We start from the raw sequence: 19229 nt of genomic DNA on the forward strand, positions 1-19229 counted from the left end.
ATATGTTGTAGCAACAACTAATTGCACACAGGTATTATGGCTTAAGCAAATGTTGAAGGACATAAAGATAAAATGCAAGGAACCTATAACAATTTACTATGATAATATGGCAGCAATTGATATATCTAATAATCGGGTACTTCACTCAAAAACTAAACATGTTTCTATCAAATTAAATTTTCTGAAAGAAAATGTTGAAGCAAAAGAAGTAAAATTGGTTTATGTGAATATAAAGAGAAGATTGCAGATATTTTTACTAAGCCTTTGCCTAAAAAGACTTTTGAATATCTCAGAGAGCAGCTTGGGGTTATACACCCACCAGTAGAGGCTTAGACAGTTGATTTTTGTCATCAACTGACAGAATTAACAAAGAAATCTTTTATTTTGGCTTTGATGAGGAGAGCTACTTCTCAAGGCGAGTAGTTGGTATTTTGTAATAAATTGGTATTTTGTATTTGAACCTGGTTTTTGTATTACTTTGGCATTTGATGTCAAAGGGGGAGAGATTGTTATTTTGGGAGAGATTGATTACTCTCTATTGATAGTTCTGATACTAAATGTTTAGTACAGATGTCAAGCTAACAAGATGAGGGGGGGGTGGATCATACAAACTTAATCTTCCATAAAAACATCAGATTCAACCTCAGTAACCTTTACATCAGTAATATAACCAAAATTGCTAAACATGCAAACTCAAAAGCATATAAACATCATAACACTCATAACACCAGATTTAACATGGAAACCCAAATAGGGAAAAACTACTGTGGGATTTTGGACCCACTAAGAAATATACTCTTCTACAGTATGCTTAGTTAAAAGAAAATCCTATTAAAGATTACAAACACGTTGCTAGATGTGACCTGGTTAAGGGATTTCCCTTAGATCTGTTAGGATCTTCACCTTGTTAGAGATGACCTTGTTAAAGGGTTTCAAACACTCAATCTGAATGTCACCTTGCTAGAGGGTTTTACAAATAAGACTGTTAAGTCCACTCGGTTAAGATATTTTCTGTCACTTCACAAAATAATAGTAATAAAAATATGTCTACAACTTCACATCTAAAATGCTGAAGCAGATTCTTATTTGCTCGATACAATCTCATCATAGGACTCATCTTGTCCTTTTGCTAGGCTCTATACTCTGTTATCAAAATAGATCTTCAAGCTTCTATGCTCGATGATCACTGTGTTGCATCCCTATGCATACACTTGTTCGCATGCATTGTTTATCAACAATACCTTATTTATAAACAATTTTGCCAACCACTCAGTCTCCTTGATCACATTTCCCATGATCAATCATAGCCATCAGATCTTCAAACTCGACCAAGTTCAATGTATCCTTTGATCTGAAAACATTTTACCCTACCTCAGAACTTGCATACATTCTTTGGAACTTGTGCTAGGGTATTGCGGTTCAAACTGAGCTGTAGATCTTCCTGCTGATCTTCCTTTGCCATAGATCCTTAACAAACTTTATTCACGGCTTAACAATCATTTAATCAACTCTAGCTCATCAAATTCCTTCATTAAATAATTCTTTTATACATTCAATGCATTCTATTATTACTCGGTTGCAACTCGGTAAATACTAAACTTCACTCAATAGACATTCTACCTTCATTAACCAATAGTGATAACCTTAGGGTTTACCAACTAGGTTCCTTTCTCGGTAACATAGTATAGTATTAACCTTACAATCAATAACATATGTAAGATATCAAAATAATCTAAACATCATGATCTCATCATTGTCTAACTCGGTAATAGTTGCCCATTGAATAACTTATTTCTCCCCTTATTCATCATATTCTTTTCTGAGTCTTTTACCGACTTCTTTATACTCATCAAAACATACTTCTTAAGATATGGCAACATCATACTAAATCAAAAAATCAATTTCTTGACATCAATGACAAAATAATAATATTAAGACAGTGAACATCCTTAATCAGTTATATCCATAGTCATCAACAACCTTCTCAATATCCTTATTGAAATGCCAACAATCTCCCTTGTCTATTATAATGCCAACAATCTCCCCCTTTGGCATTGATGGAAAAACTAATTGATTTGACCTAAATGATTTTGGATTTAGAATGTTGAAATGTTAAAATGCTCTTATTAGTCTTCTCCCTGGTTCTGAAATGTAGTCTCCTCCTTCAGACTTCTCCCCCATTCGTTAGTCTTCTCCCCCTTTGAAAACAATGCCAAAAATGAAAAGAACTAAAGCATAATTTCTTTCACTGAGAAGTGAATTCCTTACTGTTATGTATCTACTCAGTCTCGATCAGAGCAGTTTGTCTTCAAATTCTGTTCCTTGTTGTTTCTTGCACACCTTTAGAAAACTTCCTAAAGTGTGTAAATCAACATCAACTCCTAAAGATATTCTTGTAGAGTTATCAAATTGATGCTTTCACCGAACTTGGTCAGTGAATGGAAGATAGGGGTAGGACCCCTAACTGACTTCTGAGATACTCAAAAGTGTTCCTTGGTAGTGGCTTGGTGAAGATATCTGCTATTTTCTCCTTTGTTCTAACATATTCCAACACCACTTTCTTCTCTTGAACTTCTTCTCTAAGATAATGATATTTGATAGAGATGTGCTTTGTCTTAGAGTGCATGACCGGATTCTTTGAAATGTTTATGGCACTGGTATTATCACAAAATATGGTTATTGGCTCGGTAACTTTCTCATTTATGCCTTCCAATAGTTGTTTGATCCATGCTATATTAGTACAATTCAATGCTGCAGCAACATATTTAGCTTCTGTTGTTGACTATGAAACACATCCTTGTTTCTTGCTAAGCTAACTCACTAGTCTTTCTCCTAAAAAGAAAGCTCCTCCACTTGTGCTTTTCCTATCATCAATGTTGTCTTCCCAATCAGCATCAGTATAAAATTTTAAATCAAATACATTTCCTTTTTTATATACTAAGCCATAATCTTCGGTGCCTTTCAGGTATCTAAAAATTCTTTTGATTGCTGTCATGTGTGTTTCCTTGGGATCTGCAGAAAATTTTGCAACTATACCTACTACATGTGCTATATCTAGCCTGTTGTGTACAAAATATTGCAAATTTCCAGTCATAGATCAGTAAGGTGTCTCATCAACAAATGTAGATTCATCATTCTTTGATAGTTTACAATTGGTAGTCATAGGAGTACTTATTGGTTTTGAATCCTCCATTCAAAATTTCTTTAAGATTTCCTTTATGTACTTGGATTGGGTAATGAAAATCTCATCTTTCATTTGCAGTATCTGTAAACCTATAAAATACTTTATCTCACCGATTAATGACATCTCAAATTCTTTGCTCATTTTATTTCCAAAGTTCTTGCATAGAGAGTCATTTCCACAAAAGATAATATCATCAACAAATATGGCTGAGATCAGTATTCCATTCTCATCATTCTTCATGTACATATTGTTGTTTTCACTTGTTCTTATAAAACCAATTTTGATCAAATATGAATGCAATCTCTCATACCACGCTCTAGGTGCTTGTTTCAAACCATATAAAGCTTTGTTCAATTTACATACCTGATCATTATTTTCTCCTTCAACAAATCCTTCAGGTTGTTCAATGAAAACTTCTTCTAAAATACCATTCAGAAATGCAGATTTGACATCCATTTGATATACTTTGAAATTTTTGAAAGCAACATATGCCAACAAAGTTCTTACTCCTTCAAGTATTGCCACAGGTGCAAAAGTTTCACCATAATCAATTCCTTCTTCTTGAGCATAACCTTTGCAAACTAGTCTTTCTTTATTTCTAATGACTTCACCTTTTTCATTCAGCTTGTTTTTGAAAATCCGCTTTGTACCGATTACATTTTTATCCTTCGGTCTTGGGACTAGTGTCCATGTGTCATTCTTCTTGATTTGATCAATCTCTTCTGTCATAGCATTTATCCAATCCTCACTGTTAAATGCCTCTTTCACTATTCTCGGCTCAAATTCAGATATCAGACATGTGTTCTGTCTCAGTTTATTCCTTGTCATCATTGGATCATCCTTATCTCTTATAATTTGACTTGATGCATGATGTCTTTTGACATATTTCTCTAATACAGGCTCAGTAAGCTCTATATGATCTTCTTCATCACTCAGTAACTGGATATTCTCTTCATTTCCTTCAGCAGTCTGCTCGGTAAGACTTGTCGGTTGAACATAGACAAATTCATCACAATCTTTTGGTTCCTTGGAATTTCCTTCATCATTTCTTTCTGCAAATTCATCAATTTTCACATTTGCACTTTCTACTATTTTGTTAGATGATTTGATCAGACATTTAAATGCTTTGCTTCTAGAAGAATAACCAAGAAATGTTCCTTCTTCACTTTTCTGATCAAACTTGCCATTTCTATCATCTTTGTAGACATAGCATCTACTTCCAAAGATTTTAAAATAACTTACATTAGGTTTCTTGTCATACCAGATTTCATATGGTGTCTTCAAAGTTCCTTTCTTTAGTTGTACTCGGTTCAAGGTGTAAACTGTTGTGCTTATTGCTTCTCTCCAAAATGTTTGTGGCACTTTCTTTTCAATCATCAGGGTTCTGGTACAATCCGCAATAGATCTGTTTCTTCTTTCAGCTATTCCATTTTGTTGTGGGGTTCTCGATGCAGAGACTTGTCTTTTAATACCATGATTATTGTAGAATAAGTTGAACTCATCAGATGTGAACTCTCCTCCTCTGTCTGATCTAAGACATTTAAGTTGTCTTCCTGTCTCATTTTCAACTCTTGCCTTGTACCATTTAAACATTTGAAAAGCTTCTGATTTTTCTTTTAAGAACATTACTAGCATCATCCTTGAGTAATCATCCACAAATAATATGAAATATTTATCTCCATAGTAACTCTAAACTTTCATAGGACCACAAAGATTAGTATGCACAAGATCTAAAATTCCCTTAGAAGTGTAGGACTTACTTGTAAAGCTTGATCTTGTCATCTTTCCCATCTGGCATCCTCAGCACATAGCATTCTTAGTTTTTTCAAGACTTGGTAGACCTCTTACTCGATGCTTCTTGCTTATTTTGATCAGATTATCAAAATTTACATGACAAAACCTTTTATGCCATAACCAGGTATCATTTATCTTTGCATATAAACACTTATTCTGAGTTGAGTCAAGGTGAAATGTGTTACCTTTTGTTTGTGTCTCGGTAGCAGCTAACTTTCCATGTTTGTCATGAACTTTGACAATTCCATTCTGAAATTCTATTCGGTAACCTGTGTTGTTTAGCTGTGCTACACTCAACAAATTGTATTTCAAGCCTTCAACCCAATAAACATCATTGCATTTTGCATTGTTAAGAAGTGTTATAGATCCTTTACCTTTTACTGAACATGGTGCATCATTACCAAATCTTACATAGCTTCCATCATAGTCTTCTAATATAACAAACTTGTGTTTATCACCTGTCATGTGATGTGAACATCCACTATCTATGATCCAAGAATCATTTTTACCTATATGAGATAGTAGGGCTTTTTCTTCATACCTTTCTTCATCTGATCCATCTTTGATAGCCACATAAACAACTTCCTCTATATCAATTTCATCTGATTTATCATCATTAGATTCGTCATCAGCTATTAGGCATGTTTTCTTATCTCTTCCTCTGAAATCTCAGTGTCCTCTGTAATGATTATCTTTCTGTCTATCATCTCGGTAATCTCTCTTTTCACTAGATTCTCTATCAGGATAGTTAGAAGCCATATGTCCAATCTTATCACAATTGAAACATTTTAAAGGTAGCTTTCCCTTATACTTACCTTTACCTCTCGGTAACCTTCTGGCTAATAGTGCTTCAAACTCTTCTTTCTTCCTAATTTCCTCATACAACTTGTGTACTTTTTCCATATTCTTGCGAAATCTCTCACTTGCTCCACTATGATCTCCTTTAGTGTACTTACTCATTCTATCATTGTAATCATCAGATTCATCAAGATGAAAAGAATTGAAAGCAGATTCTACTTTATTTACCGATGACCCACTGTTATCAAAATTACTTAACTCAAAAGCATGTAGCTTACCAATAGTAGCATCTAAAGAAACTGGCATATTGGGTATAGACCTCAATTCATTGATTGCAGAGACTCAAATTGCATAAGCTGGTAGAAGGGTTCTTAACAACTTACTTGTTACATCCTTTTCTTCAATAGTTCCACCTGCTCCTTTGATTTGATTGAATCTCCTTTAGTCTTGTACTGTACTGGGTTATGTTCTCACCTCCATTCATCCTCATAGATTCAAAGTTGTCCTCTTATACTATCCACTTTTTCTCTTTGAACATGTTCATCTCCACCATACATAGATATGAGCTTATCCCACATTGCCTTTGCATCATTGCAGCCTTCTAGGTCATTAAACTCTGAGTCGGTCAATGTAGATGGTATTTCAATCATTGCTTGGATATATTCTTGCTTTTCCTTTATCTCTTCCATTGTCAATGGATAGGTGCTTGGTGTAATGAAATCATTCTCCAAATAATATACAACATATTCTCCAACTCCTGATAAGTGCAACTTCATCCTTTTCTGCCATGTAGAGAAACTTGACTTGTTCAACTTCGGTGCATCCCTCTTATACATCTTTGGATCTTTGCCTCAAGTACCTTTAAACTTTTTCTTCCAGAGTCCAAAGCTCTGATACCAATTGATAGTTCTGATACTAAATTTTTAGTACAGATGTGAAGCTAACAAGATGAGAGGGGGGGGGGGTGAATCATACAAACTTAATCTTCCACAAAAATATCAGATTCAACCTCGATAACCTTTACATCAGCAATATAACCAAAATTGCTAAACATGCAAACTCAAAAGCATATAAACATCATAACACTCATAACACCAGATTTAACATGGAAACCCAAATAGGGAAAAACCACTGTGGGATTTTGGACCCACTAAGAAATATACTCTTCTAGAGTATGCTCGATTAAAAGAAAATCCTGTTAAAGATTACAAACACATTACTAGATGTGACCCATTTAAGGGATTTCCCTTAGATCTGTTAGGATCTTCACCTTGTTAGAGATGACCTTGTTAAAGGGTTTCAAACACTCAATCTGAATGTCACCTTGCTAGAGGGTTTTACAAATAAGACTGTTAAGTCCACTCGGTTAAGAGATTTTTTGTCACTTCACAAAATAACAGTAATAAAAATATGTCTGCAACTTCACATCTAAAATGCTGAAGTAGATTCTTATTTTCTCAATACAATCTCATCATAGGACTTATATTGTCCTTTTGTTGGGCTCTATACTCTATTATCAAAATAGGTCTTCAAGCTTTTGTGCTCAGTGATCACTGTGTTGCATCCCTGTGCATACACTTGCCCGCATGCATTGTTTATCAACAATACCTTATTTATAAACAATTTTGCCAGCCACTTAGTCTCCTTGATCACATTCCCCATGATCAATCATAGCCATCAGATCTTCAAACTCAACTAGGTTTAATGTATCCTTTGATCTGAAAACATTTTACCCTGCCTCGGAACTTGCATACATTCCTTGGAACTTGTGCTAGGGTATTGCGGTTCAATCTGAGCTGTAGATCTTCCTATCGATCTTACTTTGCCATAGATCCTTAACAGACTTTATTCATGGCTTACCAATCATTTAATCAACTCTAGCTCATCAGATTCCTTCATTAAATAATGCTTTTATACATTCAATGCATTCTGTTATTACTCAGTTGCAACTCAAAGTCAAGTATAAGTCCTCTCTAGCGAAAAGAAGAGAGCATACTAAGAAGCTGATGGAACTAACTGAAAATAGTTCCTCTAATGAAGCGGACATGGAAGCCCTAGTTGAAGAAGTTGAAAATCTAAATGAGTCTAATGCCAACCTAAGAAGGGAACTCGAAGGACTGACTATCAGGATGTGTCAAGTGCTTGAGAATCGGAGAAAAATTGAAGATCTGGTAAAATACAAAATTCATGAGATCTCCAAACTAAAGCAAGAAATCAATGCACTTATCACTCATCTCCAAGAGAGTAAAGTGGAAAAAGAGGAAATGCAAGGTGAACTAAACATGGCTATTTCTGACAATGCAACCTTGAAGGAGGCCAATGCTAATATTACCAAGGAACTCACTGAATCAAAGGAGATACTTGCCAAATTCAATCAAAGTGCTGCTAAGGTAGAGCAAAAGCTTGAATCAGCTAAACTAGCAAAGAATACTAATGGACTTGGTTTCTCTATATATGAGGAAGGTGAGACATCCAGAGCAAAAGATGTAGCATCTAAGAAGCAACTGACATCAAAGGATAAAGGTAAGAAAAATTTCAAACCTGTTTGCTTCAATTGTCTCAAGGAAGGACATACTGCTAATGTATGTAGAAATAAGGCTTACAATAACTTTCCTTGCTTTCTAAACAATAAGCCTAGATCCAATAGATTCAATGGAAATTGTTATGCATGCAACAAGTTTGGGCATAGAGCATTTGAATGCAGGTTTGTCATGTACAACACTGGAAGGTATCCTCAAAGAAGTCAAGGAGTTTTTTCTGAGCCCTCTGGGAACCGGAATCCAAACTGGTTTAATACCTATAATTATCAGTCAAGTAGCGGTGGCTATCAAGCGGCAACTAGATGGAGGGAAACCTATTTGATCTATCATGGTAGTGGTCACTCTGATGCAACATGTAGAAGGAAGAGTGGAAACATGAATAATGGACCTTGAAGAGTACCTGGAATGGTTTGCTACCATTGCAACAAATTGGGTCATACAACAAGATTCTGTAGGATGAGAAAGAATATATTGGATGATATACCAGTCACTCTGAAAGGAAAGATTGATGTTGAAACTATTCAAGCAGATATGAAGAAAGCATGGAAAAAGAAGCAAGAAGAAGTGATTCAAGAAGAACTAGTTTTTGCATCTAGTGTGGAAATCTCTGAACCAACAAACTAAGCTACATAAAAGCTTAGGGGGAAACAAATCGGTGAAATGTTTCAAATCCCCTGGTCTACACTGGTAAAAGACTTTAATTGGTATGTGATACCTATCTTTTGGTAGAAGACCAGAAACGGTAAAAGGCAAATTAGGGTTTATGCCCTAATAGTGGAGCATTTATTATGGTAGGTGAAGAATTCATTTAAAAGGAATTTTCAAGTCATTTTTCACTTATTAGTTTGCGAGCAAAGAATTTTTCAAGTGCAAAGCGACAAAAGGTGATTTTTATTGCGATTCAAAGAGATTTCAAAACCTTGAAGAAGAATCAGAAGATAATATCAATCATTCAAGTGAAGAACACCAAGTGGTAGTCTAGCAACCGAAGTAGTGTGTGGTGAAGTGGAATTTGCAAGCCCTAAATCTTGACTTACAAAGGTATTTCTCAATTGTTTTTGTTTATCATGGCTTCTGCATCGCACTCTAGTTCTAGTGCACCCATTGATTTAGCAGATTTCATCCAATGGAAGGCAAAATATAATGCCCTATCCTAAATACCCATTGGTGTCATAGTTGAGGAAGGCATTTCAGATTATATTGACTATAAAATTAAAGACCTAGGATCTCTTGTGATCCATTCACAGTTAAGCTTATTTTGTGGGAAGGACAAGAAGATTAAACTGGAATACAACATCTTGGAAAAGAAGAAGCTTCACAATGCGGTCTATTTCCTTGAAGAATTTACAGATGATCATATCCACATCATTCTAAGCAGAGTGCATAGTGACAAAATGTACTTAGAGCGGACACATGACATCACACTGGAAGCTATTCATGTCGTCATTGGTTTCTGTAACATTGGAGAAGTGCCAGCCCTAAGGAAGATCATCAAGACCAAAATGACCAAGCTCACCAGTTCTGTGAGTGACCAATGGGGAATGACCATCAATACCATCAAGGAGGATCTGGTCAAATATGCATGCATGGTGATAGGTTACTAGACATTCTATGCTAGCAGGATCAATTTTGTCTCTACAGTAGCGCTAAATGTTGCCTACATGATGATCAAAGAAGATGCCTCATTTGATTTATGCACCTATATGCAAAGGCAACTTCTGGTGAACCTGAAGTCAATTAAATAGGATAATGTCCTAAAATTTAAATTTGGACAACTATTGGTTGGATTGTTCTTCTACTTCCAAGGCTACTTCCCAAGAGTTGGTGATATCTAGTGGTCTACTGACCAACTGGTTACAAAGAAAATCATAGAAAGTCTTCAAGTGGTTGGAACCGGTTATTTGGAAGTCCTGAACAAATACTTTGATGAGTTCAGACACAAAATGAGCCAAAGGGTGAGAATATTGGGTGATATTGTCAAGAAGTATGAAGAAGATATCTACTTCACCATCAAAGTAGATGAGTGCATAATGGAGGCGGTTGAGCCTAGAAAGGAAGAAGTGGAGTCTATAGGTTATGAGGTGATGTATGACATGCTAGACAAGTATTCCTCTACCCTACTTGCCTCACTGCTTGATCCTAAGAAGAAGAGAACTGGCACCTATCTAGAAAGGGTCACACCGATTGAAGAACCTTTAGTAAAGAAGGGAAAGGCAGTGCCATCAGTATCAGCACTAGTTACTGCAGCAAGTCCCAAAGTGACCAAGCGGTCACCAGCGAAGAAGAAACTAGAAGTTGCACTCACCAAAGTGTTTGAGAGAAAGTGGAAGAAAAAAGGAAACATACCAGACTCAGAGGACACAGAATCTGAAGAACAGCCTAAGAAGACTAGGAAAACAAGGAAGAAAACAAAGGCAACCAGCAATGAACTAACATCTTTAGCACTGGTAAATATTGATATTTCCTCTTACAAACCTTTGACACATTGTCAAAGAACTACCAAGAACATTAGAAGAAAATTTCTTAGTGATTTGAAAGAATGTTTTGATGATTTTAATGATAATGAAAAGGAAGAAGTTGAATAGGAAGTCATTCAATATTTATGTATTAATGACTAGTCACCTTCATAAATTAGATCCGAGGCACCTAATTCTTTATACAACTCCTTAGATAATAAATGGCACATTTCCATATAAAAGGAACAGGAATTAAGAGAGGAAATATTTGCATAATATTTTCCTGATGTGTCAGATTCAGAACTTTATAGAGTTATGAATACATACAAAGGCCTCTTCTTCATGAGAAGAAGGAGACTCCTATTACTGGAAGGGAAAGTTCCTGAAGTGGTAAATGATACACACTCTCATGCCAAAACCGCTCTGAAGTTGCATCAAGTAGCCAAAGCCAACAAAAAGGCTGAGCAAGAACCAAAAACTGGTAAACCAGATGAGGTGTATAACAATGAAGGAGAACAAGTCATTGAGCAAATGGACTCCATTGATGTTGATGCCTTGAATGGTGAAAATGTTACTCTGGATACTCCAACAGAAATGGTAGGACAAAAGAAATAGGAAGAGGAAAAGAGAATAGAAGAGGAAAAGAGGAAAGAGAAGGAGAAGAGAAAAGAGGAAGAGAAGAGAAAAGAGGAAGAGAAGAGAAAAGAAGAGGAAAAGAGAAAAGAGGAGGAGAAGAGAAAAGAGGAAGAGAAGAGAAAAGAAGAGGAGAATAAGAAATAGGAGGAAGTGAAGAAGAAAGAGGAAGAGAAAAAGAAATAGGAAGAGGTGAAAAGAAAAGAAGAGGAGAAGAGGAAGCAAGAAGAGGAGAAGAAGAAGAAGGATAAAGAAGAACAGAAGCAGAAAGAAGAAGAGAGGAAGAAGGAAGAAGAGAAAAGAAAGAAAGAAGTAGAAGAGAAAAAGAAGGTAGAAGTGGAAAATCAAAAAGCCAAGGACAAGGAGGAAGCGGAAAAGAGCGCATAGGTGGAGACCCCAATGGCAACCGGTAATCAAGCTAAACTAGCTGACATTACTAGTCCCATTGACCTCCAATCTACAAATGAATCAGAGTTGTTGCAAAGTATTAAGCTTGCCAAAGAGAGACTAGAAGCGCTAAGGAGGAAAATGGAGGAAGATGTTATTCAAACTGTGGTGGAAACTCTTACCAATTTGATTCCTGGTACCAATCTCCCAAGTACCGATTCCTCTCTAGCTCAACAAAAACTCTTATGCATAGTTGTAGAAGACTGGGTGCAATGCTTAGAAGATGTGGCTGAAGCCAGTGCACAAAAGAAGCATCAAAAGGCTCTGAACACTGCCTTGGTGAAGAAATTAAATGAGCTTCGGTCCGATCTACAGAAAGCACAAAAAGACATGAGGGATGCTCTGGATGAGGGGACTCTACTGCTTAGTAAGATATGCCAACCCCATCTATTTTGTGATGATGTGCTTGCTCAGGAAGACAAACTGCAATCTGACTTGTAGGCATACATAAGCACCTTCAAGCCACCATATGATTCCTTCACCGCTTATGGGCAAACCTCTCACTAGTTTCAACTCCAGTCTGCAATAATAGAGATAGAGATCAGCAATCAGACATGAGATTTGCAGGAACTTAAATTGGTTCTACTACCAAGATTGCAAATACTTAAGAAATGCTATCTCAATCTAGATGCCTTAACGGTCACTCAAGAGATGAGTACCTTGGATGCCATGGAGGAACAGGTATCCCAGATGCAAATGGAGAGTGAGGTTGCTACCTCATTGCTTGAGTCATGGTCCTTATCCATGAAGACATTTCTGCAAGACTTTAAATCAGTTTTTGACAAGTTTCACTCTTTATTGCCATAAACACTTATTATTTTTTTTGCTAATGGAAATAGGGGTTATCCAGTTGTACTTTGTCATTGTTGGAAAAGGGGGAGTAGTATTCTATATCTAAAATTTTGATGCATGTTGTGTATACTTTCATGTTTATCTCTATAAGGGAGTAGTATACATTGTATTTTCTACAAAGGGATAATGTATATGCTTAGGGGGAGTAATTTCGAGTTTGCATTTTTTTTTGTAAAACACTTAGATGTCAAAATTTTCCTAAGTGTTGCCATCAATGCCAAAGGGGGAGATTGTTGGCATTTTTTATGATTATGTTGTGATTGTCACTGATGGACACACACTTGGTTTGAGATAACTTTTTGTATGTATGAGTTATGCTCAACCGGTATTATGTATTATAGTCTTTAGGCTATCGGTGTTTTGCAGAAAATGTTTACCGATCTCAAGTGGTATGAAGACCTCAAGCGGTCTGAGGATCTCAAGCGGTTCGAAGAAGCAAAGCGGTTGTTATCATTTTTTCCAGTCTTCATTTTGACAAACCAGTAATCGATTTAATATTTGAACTGGTATTACTCTGTGATGAGTTACCAACCGGTAATCGGTAAAAGTTGTATGAACCGGTAATACTCTGTGATGAGTTACAAACCGGTATTTTTGTGATGAGTCACCATCCACTGACACTTTGATGGTGATTTTGTGTTGTGTTATTAAATGGTTGTAGTTCTTTCTGTTATCATGCATCCTTATCTTTGGTGTCCATTCATATATTGGACACTCTGTTCTATTCTAAGTCTTCTCATCAATCTTATAGTTCACAATTTGAAGGTTGTTGGTCTCGAATATTGCATGATACTTGGATAGAAGGAGATAGCACAAGTAGGATGAGAACCTAAATGTCTTACAAGAACCTTTTTTTATCATTAGTAATTGTTTTTGCATGGATTGGACAATGTGCTCAATAAAATTATATCTTACTAGCTGACCTACACAATGGATCCTAAAAATCATTTCAAGAAGGCTTACATCCACTTCCCTATCATTTTCCAATCCTAGGAAAAAAGACAGCAAGGAAATAGTATCCCCAACCCATGAAACAAAAATATTAGAATCATAAGGAGGCTTATAATTCTGATCCAACTGAGTACCATGCTTTATTAGAACTTTGATAAATGAATCTCTGTGACTTGAATCAAGACTCTCATAATTCCTTGCCAACTTTCCTAGGTCAATTTGGACATTTGAGTTTTGTGCTTCAAACCCTAGGTTCAACAAATGAGCAAATTCTCCCACGTTTATGGATAGAATTTCCTCTTTTGTATTTTTTATTGACAATTATTTTTTTATCTTCATCATAATTTTCAGCACAAAGCATGAAAAAATCAGGGCAAGGGAATACTTCAGGTAACACCATGCTTCCCAATCCAGCATCCCACGATGTTTTTTTATTTGTTCTTAGTTTTAACATTGAGTTGAAAATAGTAAATTTTCCCCTAGATAGATCTATCGCCTTATTAGACAATGCATATCTAATATATATGATACACTTTTCACCATGGATAGAAAGGTCATAAATATCATGGTATTCATCAGTGAAACCTGGTGTTTTAACCAGTTCGGTTAGGTACATTTTTTTTTTCACTTGGCTTCCTGTTGAACTACTGCTTCCTATTTTCCCCATCATTGTTATTGTTAATAATTCAAAATAATGCTAGATACAAACCTTAAAATGCCAACCCTCAAATTGGACCATGAGATTAAAAAAATTTAAAAAAGCAGGATGTGTTCTAGATTTTACCCGAAATTTCTATTTCACTAGATTGGCGCAGATAGTCTCCGTTGCAACTTGCATTCCTCAACCTAGTAGTTGTTTCAGAATCTCCCTCGATTTACTGGTTTGTCCATGAAATGAAAGATGATTATGATTTATGAGTCACTTATTTTGAAAACTCTAAAAGGTACAAAAGTAATACTTAGGGAAAAATATCTAGAATCATGTTGTAATTTTATTAATTATTATTAATATCTATTCACTGCCGAAGGACAAAACATTCATTACTTCACTTTTAGTCTAAATTCTAAGGACATTAAATGTAAAATGTTCAATTTTGGGCAAAGTTCTCACAAATGTGTTCACTTCCCACATTCAGACCGAAATCCACCCTAAGTCGTTGATCTTTTCTCATCCAATGGACGATGGTACCTGTTGTTAGATGTCGTGGGTCCCATGACTTCTACCATTTTTTGGGCATGTCAGCACACCCAAGTCACTTTTCGGGACTATTTTTTAAGTCTGTTTAATCATTTTAAACTTTCACCCAAAAAAGAGCTTTATAGACTAAATTATATTTAATTAAATTTAAAACGTTCAATTTTGGGTGAATTTCTCACAAATGTGTTCACTTCCCACATTTGGGCCAAAATCCACCCTATGTCATTGATCTTTTCTCATCCAATGGACGATGGTACCTATTGTTAGTCATGGGCCCCATGACTTCTATCATTTTTGGGCACGTCACCACACTCGAGTCACTTTTCGAGAGTCGGGACTATTTTTTAAGTCTGTTTAATCATTTTAAACTTCCGCCCAAAAAAGAGCTTTATAGACTTAATTATATTTAATTAAATTTAAAATGTTCAATTCCAAGCGAAGATCTCACAAATGTGTTCACTTCCCACATTCGAGCCGAAATCCACCCTAAGTAGTTGATCTTTTCTCATCCAACGAACAATGGTACCTGTTGTCAGATATCGTGGGTCCCATGACTTCTACCATTTTTTGGGCACGTCACCATACTCATGTCACTTTTCAGGACTATTTTTAAGTCTATTTAATCATTTAAATTTTAAACTTTCACCCGAAAAAGAGCCTTATAGACTTAATTATATTTAATTAAATTTAAAACGTTCAATTCTGGGTGAAGTTCTCACAAATGTGTTCACTTCCCACACTTGGGCTGAAATTCACCCTAAGAAGTTGATCTTTGCTCATCCAACGGACAATGGTACCTATTGTCAGATGTCGTGGGTCCCATAATAAGAGACATTTAAAGATTTGCAAGAGTTTGAGATAACTATTAAATATAATGTTAATATTATTTGTAAAAATATGAAATTCAAAAATAGTATAGAACATGGAACTTAGTTTCTAGAATAAAAAAATAACTAAATAAAAATATAAATTTTGATACACAATCTGAAAGGTAAAAGTTTAATATAAAAAAGAAAACATTCAATATTAAATCTAAAATATTAATTTAAAGTTTAACAAAATTCTTTAAAAATATGTTTACGATATATAATTTTTAAAAATAGTTAAAAAATATATATAAAAAGTTCAACATAAATTAAGTGTAATATAAATTTTAATTTAATTTAATTTAATAAATAAATAAAGACTAAAAATATATAAAAGTTCAACATAATTTTTATTTTTTTTTGTATTAAGTATCATAGAATCACAAAGCTCATTTTTGCTCATTCGAGCATCCACATTACAAACTTATTACAAATACCAAACTTATTACAAATACCAGCTCCTTTTGAGCAAACTTACTACAAATACTAGCTCCTTTTGAGCACCAAACTAGAAACAACAATTGGATGACCAAGGGTCACAACTTAGAAATCCACTTTAAACAATGAGACAAATACAACCAATGGAAGACCAAGAGTCACAACTTAGAATTCTACACAAAGGTGTCCCTCATGGGAGTTTAACTTGGGTCTCCACATTGAGAACTCAATGCTTTAACCAACTAAGCTCAACCCCTTGGAAAAATTTAGTTTAATATAATTTTATTGATAAATAATGTGGTGAATCTTATTGATAAACCTACACCTCCTAAGGACCTATGCAATATACATTACCTTTGATCTTAGATTCCTAGTGAGACTATTGAAATTTGAAACACCTGATGGCCCACTATAAGTCTATATATCACCTGCAAAGATCAAAGACATACTCTCACAAGGGGTTCTCATTGATGATTGATCCAACATGTATGGTGAATGTAACAAGTTAAGAATATCTTTATACTTTACAATTGCATGAAGTAACATATTGATTTGATAAATTTGATTTAGTGGTTAAGATATTAGATGGTTTGTCTTGTCCTACTATAGGTTCTATTACTCTTCCCGTTAAGGTTGGTACTAAGTTCTTAGATGTCATTTTTGCTATCATTCCTAAAACCTACTTTAGATCAATTTTGTGTGAAGTTGGGACATCCTTTCCCTTGGTTCTCTTCCATGAAAGCGATCCCATCTACCCTTCATAAATGTCTCAAATTTCTTCATTATGACAAAATCTTAACTATAAATCATAGCATGTACCTAGTACCAACCCACACATGGACTAGTTCAAAACTTCAAAAAGTAAGTTGGTCTTTTAGTTTTAATTCACTTGTTTTTCACAAGATAAACTTCTATTTTATATATATTTATAAAATTATAATCAACCATAATCAATCTACATATAATTAATGGAACAAACTAAATTTGTTTTTTTATATATTAAATATATAGGAAGAAGCATTACATAAAAAAGATCATAGTATTAAATTTATTTCCATTGTTTAACAAAATATTGTTAAATACCGCAGCTCATAGACAAAAAGCTTTTGAAAAACTTTCATTAGTAAAAATGAAATAGAATTATAGAAAGCATTTTTATATCCATAAGACTCTAAGAGGCAAACTGAAACAAAATGGAATTTGAAAAATTATCATTAATATTTATGCTTTGGAAATTTATAATTTTTACATCTGAGACTTGAGTCCCTCAAAAACTTAAAAGCCAAAATGAGTGAACCTCTAAGCCTGTGAGGTTTCGAGGACATAGGCAAAAAAAAAACTACTAAGGGATCAAGGCTAGGGCACAGGTAGTTGATGATTTACAACTTTGCCCTAAGAATCTAGCCCTCCTTCCATGTAGAATTCTTCAGACAACATAAGCTGAGAGAATTATTCAAGCCACATGTAGTTTGAAAATTCATCTAGGAGAAACCATTTCTGAAGGAAGTCCCTACCAATCCGCACCCATTTCCTATGACACGTCAAGTGCTCCGCATTCAGGTTCAAGAGAAACAGTTGCCTGGCCACTAGCAATGTTTGGTCAGTGAGGAGAAGCTTGGATAATTCACTTGCCCAAGGGATCCCCACCCTTACTTCTACAAGGACGACAACAATAATGTCATCTCCAAGGAAGTCTTCCTTATAAACCTTCCTCAACAACATCAACATATCCACCTTGTCTCCTCTGAAGTTCATAAGAGATGCCAAGAACCAAGATGTAATGTCTGTGTTAACACGGTATCTATTTTTCGTTTTGCAGAAACTCTCTACCCAACACCATCTACACAACCTCATTGGTGAACGACCCAAGCTCCTTGTAGACTGATTGGAGGGTTGGGTCTCTCATGGAGCCCAGAAAGGCCCTCTGGTCCTCTATAGAAATGCTTCTCAAGAAGATGGGAGTGTCCATCTTGAGAAATTAGATTAACAAATTAAACAACCCAAGCCTATAAACCTAAACGAGAGGAAGAATTTAAATACAGTGAGCTCTGACAATTTACCTACCAAATGGAAAAGGCTAATTGAAGATGAAAGAAGCATACATCATATCCAAATAATTGAAGCTCTTGATTGTAATAATTACTTCTCTAACTATATTAATTTCTTTAAATTTTTTTAATCTTTCGTTTCTCTGCAAATCTTTCCCATAAATGCACAAGTGTGCAAAATTGGAAACAACTATAAACCAGTACCAAGTTGGCAAGTACCACATTGGAACTCATGGGGACAGAGTGGATTGCAGTAAGTGAATAGATATATATTAAATGACCAAAATTATCAATCGTGATTCATGACATTTGATACGTGTCTATTGAATCCAATTCCATTCCGGCCACTTTCAAGTGAGCTATGTTCTCTTTAGAAAATTGGGCAGAAATAAAACTTCAGCCATTGATCTACAATTATCAGATGGTTTAAAATCATTGATGGATTTTAGGTATGTGTCACCCTTCATGTGTCAAAGAGGCCACGCTTATTGATACATTGTGTAGAGTCTAAACTCAATGTGATGTACTAATGTGATGTGATGTGCCTTGTCTATTAATGGCAATGAATTCATGAAATCACCAATAAATTATATTATTTTCCATAAATAACAAAATATTCGCCAAAATAAATTAAATAATTTTCAAGAGGTGGATAAAAATCGCCAATACATTTAAATAATTTTTCCTTCAGAGTAAAATTTTTCGCCCATACAATTATATATTTGTTCCTTTTAACAAAAATTATTTTCCTCCTACAATATATATTTTCCCCATAGAACAAGGTATAATTCGCTAGAAATTTATGGAATTTTTGTACCCCAGAAAAATCACCAATACAAAATAATTTTTTACCCTATTTTGAAAAACAATTTCGTGATCAGTATGAAAATTTCCCCTCGAAAATAATGTCTGATTCACTAGGATTTTACACAGTTGCCCAGGGGGTGGTTTCTTAAAGTTATTTGTGATTTTCACTCATCCTAAACCTTCTAGAATGACTTAAAAACACTAACATGGCATGCCT

The sequence above is a fragment of the Cryptomeria japonica genome, chromosome 3, assembly GCF_030272615.1.
Source record: "Cryptomeria japonica chromosome 3, Sugi_1.0, whole genome shotgun sequence".
Classification (NCBI taxonomy): Eukaryota; Viridiplantae; Streptophyta; class Pinopsida; order Cupressales; family Cupressaceae; genus Cryptomeria; species Cryptomeria japonica.